The following is an 8,530-nucleotide window of genomic DNA, read 5'->3' on the forward strand; positions in this document are numbered from 1 at the left end:
TCAGCTTTCGGAAGAGTCATCTGGCAGAAGTAACAGGATGGAGTGGAGGTGGGATACCAAGGAGGCCGGGAGATGGTCGATTTGTGTCACAGTGAAGTTGCCCAGAAGAGAGGTGACTGAGGGGAAGGCAGGGGACACTGGAACAGCGTGAGCGTGGCTGATGAGCGTGTACAGTGGAGCTTGGGGCGGGGCGCGGCTGCAGGGCAAGGTGAGGATGGGCTGGCTGAGGGCAGTGGCCGCGTCGGCAGGAAAACCTGGCTGGCAGGAGGAGCAGGTGGTGGAAGAAGTGCCTCGTCTCTAGAGCCGTTGGGCTCCCCTCGGTCCCCCTCCTCCCTGGGCATGCTCGACGTGAGCTGAGCTCTTGGCCAGAGCTTCCTCTTCACCTCCCACCTTCCCCTCGCTTGGTGTTGGTTCCTCGCCCTTCTTCGGGCCACACCCTGACTACCTTCTTTGTTGCTTTCCGGGCCTCCTAAGGATGGCTGCTTGAGAAGGTTTTGCCTTTGGAACTCCTGGCTCTCCACCCCTCTTGGTGCTGATCTGCCCTCACAGCTTCACCTGGCCCCCCTGGAAAGATGATTCCCAGATGTGGGAGATGGCGCTCCCACCTCTCTCCTGAGCTCCAGATCTAGGTGTTCAGGTGCTGGCTGGAGATCTCCCAGATCTCAGCTACTGTTCTCCTAATCCCCAGAGACTTTGGCCCCTCCTGCCGGAGGCTTACCATGTTCCTTACGTTATTACTCCCTTACTGTGCTACTCACTTACCCTGCTACTCCCTTACCCTGCTACTCCCTTACCGTGCTACTCCCTTACCCTGCTACTCCCTTACCCTGCTACTTCCTTACCCTGCTACTCCCTTACCCTGCTACTCCCTTACCCTGCTACTCCCTTACCGTGCTACTCCCTTACCCTGCTACTCCCTTACCGTGCTACTCCCTTACCCTGCTACTCCCTTACCATGCTACTCCCTTACCCTGCTACTCCCTTACCCTGCTACTCCCTTACCCTGCTACTCCCTTACCGTGCTACTCCCTTACCCTGCTACTTCCTTACCCTGCTACTCCCTCACCATGCTACTCACCATGTTACTCACTTGCTCAAAACCTTCCAGGGCTCCCCAGTGCTTATTGACTTTAAGAATAGGCTAACCTGCATATGGCAGTGCCAGATTCAGGGAGTAAAGAGAAAGAGAACAGCTAATGGACATATGAGACCCTGAGGTCTTGATCTCATGAACAGGGCAGGACAAGAACCATGTGCAATGCTTACATTTAATAGTGAGGAGAGAAATGGGGACCAGGAGAGACTGGAGTGGTCAGAAAACTGTGAAGATAGCCAAGAGGTGAGGAGGAGTCATCCATTCGACTTGGGTAGGTGTGATGTAAAAGCAGTGACAGTCATTTACAAATTCCCAGGTTGTCTCTCCTTGCTCTTGCCCTCTTTGTCCCTCCCTGGTTTGTCTCCCCTCCCGTTTACTCTTGCCTCTTCTGATTCCTTGCTAAACCCCACCTCCCCCAGGTTCAGCTGCTTGCCCTCCAAGCGCCGTTCCTAATATACCTGACAGAATATTCCAATAGCCACCTAAGACAATAATCAGGCAAGTAATCAGAAATGCCCGTCACAAAAGTCAAATCTGGAAGCAAACTGGATATCTATCAAGAAGTTAAATGATTTATAGAGCATCCGAGCTACCCTGGTGTTCTAGTGGGAACCAAGGAAGTTTCATCAGGAGTCCTGGGTCAGATACATTGTTTAAAATGTGGACTCCCCGATACATTTATAAAATTCGAGAATACTTCCAAGCTTACTCATTTCTCTAGCCTTTCCTCCTAAAAGTAACCTTACTTTGGGGAACACGTAAGTCCCCTTTTGTGAAGGGGTGGATATGCGATGGCATATCCACGGTTTAGAATTCCACTTTAGTTTCCTGTTTGCGGCGGGCCGTTTCCGACCAGCAGAATAACGAGCCGCCACACGCAAGATTCTTCTCGTATCACACTTTATTGGAGCACAGCTTGGTTGAAGAAAGATGGAAGGAAGACACCGCAATCCTATAGCAGTCTGCTTATATAGGGATTAAGAACATGTGTCGCTCTGTGATTGGCTTTCGCCGATGGTGCGATTTGTGAGCCAGCATCGGATAGGTCGCTACTTTAAAACCTCATTAGTATACTTAGCGCAAGCGCAGTGGCCACAGGAAGGATGACTCAGCTTATTTCAGCTTCCTGCCGCGTAGCAGTTAGCTGACCGCGCCCTACACCTGTTGACATGGCTTCTTTAAGAAAACCTTTGCTCTTGTTTTTATTTACACGTGGCAGCCGTGATCTTTCACTTTCTATAGCAGGTGGGACAGCTGGGGAGAGCCACCAGCACCACTGCTGAGAGGACACAAGTGCCACCTTAGGAAGGATAGCCCAGCCTGTGTCTGCTGTCATCTGAAAGTCCTATGTGAAAAGAAAAACTATAAAATCAAGATCACACTGGAGATGTTTGGGTCTCTGACCGAAGGCAGTTGAAGTCCAGGCATTGCCTTAGAGTTCTCATGAATTTCTGTTATCAAGGACTTACTACTGAAATCACTTACTACAAAGCAGACCCCACGTGAAACCCAGAGTGACAGAGGCATTGTGGACACCTGGGTTCTTTGTCATTGTCACCCTGGCTTTTGGTGGCTTCCTTTAAGAGAACAGGTGGTTTAAAAAGAATAAATGAAGGAGTTCAGTCCTGGAGTCTGCCCAGCATCCTGCTTTCAGCCTTAGGTGTTTCTCTTGCCCGGAGTGGGTGGAGCGGGGCACGGGGGAAGCAGAGAAGTTTCACTACATCTACCGTTGTGACCTGGACATCAGTGTGCAGTTTAACACAGGAAGTTTGGAAGGGGAGAGAGAACAAAAGAGTTATAAAGCTGTTCTAGAAGACCCAGTGTGGAAGTTTTCAGGACTGTACCAAAAAACATGTTCTGACCTCTATGTTACTTGCCAAGTTTTTGCAGAAGGGAAGCCTCTGGCCTTGCCAGTGAGACCCTCCTACAAGGCATTTAGTATGAGATGGAACTGGAATGAATGGCTAAATCTGCCTGTGAAATACCCTGACTGGCCTAGGAATGCCCAAGTGGCCCTGACTATTTGGGATGTGTTGGGCCAGGAAAGGCAGTGTCTGTGGGAGGACCAACCGTTTCACGGTTTGGAAAATATGGCATGTTTTGCCAGGGGATGCATGACTTAAAAGTCTGGCCTAACGTGGAAGCAGATGGATCAGAACCCACAAAAACTGCTGGCAGAACAAGCAGTGCTCTCTCAGAAGATGAGGTGAGCAGCCTTGCCAAGTTACCGCTAACATCAACAGCAGATAAGCAAATAATGTTGGGTTTGATTTCCGGTTTCTGCAATGTGGAAGACTAAGATAAACTGAAAATCCTCCCACAACAAACAGCTAAAAGTATGAAGTAGCAGTAAAATAGGTAAAACAATTTAGGAAGGTAAGCCTTGCCAAAGATGAGTTTGCAATCTACAATTACAAACCAATGAAAGCTAAAGTCAATAATCATGACAAACAACTGGAATATATCCACCAGAAATTCAGATAATGGAATATTGAAAATAAAAAAAACTATTTAAAAATAAAACAATAATATAAAAACATAAATCAAAGAATAAAACACAAAAAAGAGAAAGATTATTTACTACTATAGCTATATAATGAAACTTAATACTGGTTAGAGTAATTCTTCATCTTTTTTTCTCCTTTCTTCAAACTCAAGTGTTTGTTTGTTTTTTTAAATAAATCTATTTATTTATTTTTGGCTGTGTTGGGTCTTCGATGCTGCGCGCAGGCTTTCTCTAGTTGCGGCGAGCGGGGACTACTCTTGTTTGCGGTGCGCGGGCTTCTCATTGCTGTGGCTTCTCTTGTTGCAGAGCACAGGCTCTAGGCGTGCAGACTCAGTAGTTGTGGCACATGGGCTCAGTAGTTGTGGCTTGCGGGCTCTAGGGCACAGGCTCAGTAGTTGTGGTGCACACAGGCTTAGTTGCTCTGCGGCCTGTGGGATCTTCCCGGACCAGGGCTCGAACCCGTGTCCCCTGCATTGCCAGGTAGATTCTTAACCACTGTGCAACTATGGAAGTCCAAACTCAAGTGGTTTTATAAGCCGGATTTACAAAGCTGCTGAGATCAATGTGACCATGATAGAAAAACCAGAGAAGGAAAGTGAAAGAAAGGAATATTACAGACGGTTCTCACTTATAAATATAGATGCAAAATTTCAGCTGAAAATTAGCAAACTGAATCAAGCAATTAAAAAATACATCATGCCCAGGGACTTCCCTGGTGGAGGGAAGAATCCACTTTTCAATGCAGGGGATGCAGGTTTGATTGCTGGTGGGGGAACTAAGATCCCACGTGCGGCGGGGCAACTAAGCCCGGGCGCAGCAACTAGAGAGAAGCCTGCGCACCGCAATGAAGATCCCGCGTGCCCCAACGAAAGATCCTGCATGACGCAACTAAGACCCAATGCAGCCAAAACTTAAATAAATAAATAGATATAAAAAAATACATCATGCCGAAACAGGATTTATTCCAAGAATGTAAGAACAGTTTAACACAGAATATCTATCAGTGTACATTATTACTGCATTATTGAGTGTTTCAGGGGTCCCCCAAGATGAGATGATGGAATCACAGGGCTCAGAGGCAGTTGTAATCACAGCTAAGATTTATTATAAACAACACAGTAAGAATATACAGCTAGATGGTTCAGTAAGGGAAAAAGATATAGGTGAGGTCTGGAGAAATCAATACACAGGCTTCCTACGCTTCCCCTTCCCAGCCCAGGAAGAGACACACTTGAGTATGCTTCTTTCTCCAGGAAGAAAAATGAAGCCTTTTGGAAAAGCCCATTTGAGACTCAGAAATTAGGGTTTTTACTGGGGGTCTGGTCACACAGGCATTCTCTGCCCTCAAGTACCAAAATTCTAGCCTCCGAGAAAGAAATCAGGTGCTCACCATAAATCACAATATACAAACAACCTAGCCACAGTGAAACATCTATACCCGTTAGAGAATGTTTCAGCAGTCAAGTTCTCACACCTTAGCGGGAGCCCATCGTTGCAAGCAGGTTCTTCTAAAGATAGCAGCTTCAAGTCTGCTATGTTAACTATCTCCTGCACATTAAATTAAAGGAGAAAAGTAACATATGGTCAAAAGAATCCCCAATCTTACCAACTTTTTGGTAAGTTTCAACAAACATTCATCATACAAAGTTTTGGTAAAATAAAATAGGACTGTCTTAACCCGATATAAGAAATATACCAAGAAATGATAACCAACATCTTACCAAATGGTTAAGTGTAAGAAACATTCTCATAAAGTCAGGAACAAAACAAGAATGCTTCTACTACTGTTCCGATTAGACACTGTACCAGAGTTTCTTGCACCAGCCAGTACAAGAAAACAGTATACGTAGAGCTAAGAAATAAAAATTATTTCCAGATGAAAATCACATAGAAAAGTCAGAACTATTAGATAAACTGTTAAAATAATGAGTTGAGGGCTTCCCTGGTGGCGCAGTGGTTGAGAGTCCGCCTGCCGATGCGGGGGACGTGGGTTCGTGCCCCGGTCCGGGAAGATCCCACATGCCGTGGAGCGGCTGGGTCTGTGAGCCATGGCCGTTGAGCCTACGCGTCCGGAGCCTGTGCTCCGCAACGGGAGAGGCCACAACAGTGAAAGGCCCACGTACCGCAAAAAAAAAAATAATAATAAAATAATAATAATAATAATGAGTTGAGAAATGTTGTTAGATACAAGATTAATAAACAGAAATCAGTTATTATTCCAACATTCCTATTATTCCCTTTTTACCAATCTAAAAATACAGTCTTTAAAAGATATTTTCACTAGCAACAAAGACTACATGAAATTTAGAAATAAACCAAACAGAAAAGGTATAGATCTTCATCTTGGAAATCCAACAATATCACGCCTAGAATTCTACACTAAAGAAACTCACTTTGGGCATAAGGCGATACATACAAGTATATTCACTTCAGCCTCGATAATAACACAAAAAATTGAGCTTGTTGGGAGAATAAATAATAAACTGATTTACTCATACACTGGGATACTATACAACAGTTTAAATGAAAGCATTTGAGCCATGTAGATTAACATGGATAATCTCAGAGACAGAATTAAGTTTTTAAAAGCAAATGGAAATGAAGGAATGAGGGAAGTCTTTCCAAATATTTGTGGTTTTTTTCATCTTTTTTAAAAAGTGTGAAACAAATAAGGTAAACTGTTAACATATGTTCAGTTTTGACAGTGAATACATAGATGTCTATTACATTATTCTGCATAATTTTGTTTTGGTTCAAAATAAAAATTTAAATACATACATACATCATTTTAAAACTCAGACATTTGACTTGCCAGGACTTGGAAAACAATAAATCTATAGTCAACGAAGGAAAAAAAAAAGAATAAATGAAGAGTGGTCTTGGGAGCCTTTGCTCCTATTGTTTGTGGGTGTGAGATATAGATTCTGGCTTCTGCTGAGTAGTGAGAATATGTTTTTAGAGGATGCCTCTAGCTGGGTTGACAGGTGACAAATATATATCTCAACATTCATATTTTGAACTTCATGCAATCAGGTGAGTGAAATACTGCAGCAAATCTTCTCCCTTTGCCTGATTGTATCTGTGTAAAGTTTGGAATAAAATAATGTACAAATTTTAATGAAAATAATTATGGATACCACCCATATGCCATTTTTTTTTCTGTAATGCTGGGCTTCACAAAGTTTTAACGGGTGTTGCTTTATAGAAACCACTTTTATAAATTGGAGTATAGTTGCTTTACAATGTGTTAGTTTCTGCTGCACAGCAAAGTGAATCAGTTATACGTATACATATATCCACTGTTTTTTAGATTTCCTTCCCATTTGGTCACCACAGATCATTGAGTAGAGTTCCCTGTGCCAAACAGTAAGTTCTCATTAGTTATCTATTTTATATATAGTAGTGTAGATATGTCAATCCCAATCTCCCAGTTCGTCCCACCCACCCCTTCCCCCCTTGGTAACCATACGTTTGTTCTCTACATCTATGACTTTATTTCTGCTTTGCCAATAAGTTCATCTGTACCATTTTTCTAGATTTCACATATAAGCAATACTAGGCGATATTTGTTTTTCTATTTCTGACTTACTTCACTCTGAACGACAATCTCTAGGTCCACCCACGTCTCTGCAAATGACACTATTTGTTCATTTTTATGGTTGAGTAATATTCCATTGTATATATGTACCACATCTTCTTTATCCATTCTTCTGTTGATGGACATTTAGGTTGCTTCCATGTCCTGGTTATTGTAAATAACACTGCAGTGAACACCAGGGTGCATGCATCCTTTCGAATTATGGTTTTCTCTAGAAATATGCCTAGCAGTGGGATTGCTGGGTCATATGGTAGGTCTATTTTTAGTTTTTTAAGGGACCTCATATTGTTCTCCATAGTGGCTGTACCAGTTTACATTCCCACCAACAGTGTAGGAGGGTTACGTTTTCTCCACACCCTCTCCAGCATTTATTTTTTGTAGACATTTTTGGTGATGGCTATTCTGACTGGTGTGAGGTGATAACCTCATTGTAGTTTTGATTTGCATTTCTCTAATAATTAACAATGTTGAGCATCTTTTCATGTTCCTCTTGGCTATCTGTATGTTTTCTTTGGAGAAATGTCTATTTAGATCTTCCTCCCATTTTTTGATTGGGTTATTTGGTTTTTTTGATATTGAGCTGCATGAGCTGTTTGTATATTTTGGAGATTAAGCCCTTGTCAGTTGCTTCATTTGCTAATATTTTCTCCCATTCTGAGGGCTGTCTTTTTGTTTTGTTTATGGTTTCCTTTGCTGTGCAAAAGCTTTTAAATTTAATTAGATCCTATTTGTTTATTTTTGTTTTTATTTTCATTACTCTGGGAGGTGAATCAAAAAAGATCTTGCTGCGGTTTATGTCAAAGAGTGTTCTGCCTATGTTTTCCTCTAAGAGTTTTATAGTGTCTGGCCTTACATTTAGGTCTTTAATCCATTTTGAGTTTATTTTTGTGTATGGTGTTAAGTAGTGTTCTAACTTCATTCTTTTACATGTAGCTGTCCAGTTTTCCCAGCACCACTTATTGAAGAGACTGTTTCTTCTCCATTGTATATTCATGCCCCCTTTGTCATGTATTACGTGACCATAGGTGTGTGGGTTTATCTCTGGGCTTTCTATCCTGTTCCATTGATCTATATTTCTGTTTTTGTGCCAGTACCATACTGTCTTCATTACTGTAGCTTTGTAGTATAGTCTGAAGTCAGGGAACCTGATTCCTCCAGCTCCGTGTTTCTTTCTCAAGATTGCTTTGGCTGTTTGGGGTCTTTTGTGTTTCCATATAAATTGTAAAATTTTTTGTTCTAATTCTGTGAGAAATGCCATTGGTAATTTAATAGGGATTGCATTGAATCTGTAGATTGCTTTTGGTAGAAACCACTTTCAGTAGTGAAAGTC

Source organism: Delphinus delphis, chromosome 6 (genome assembly GCF_949987515.2).
Source record: "Delphinus delphis chromosome 6, mDelDel1.2, whole genome shotgun sequence".
NCBI lineage: Eukaryota > Metazoa > Chordata > Mammalia > Artiodactyla > Delphinidae > Delphinus > Delphinus delphis.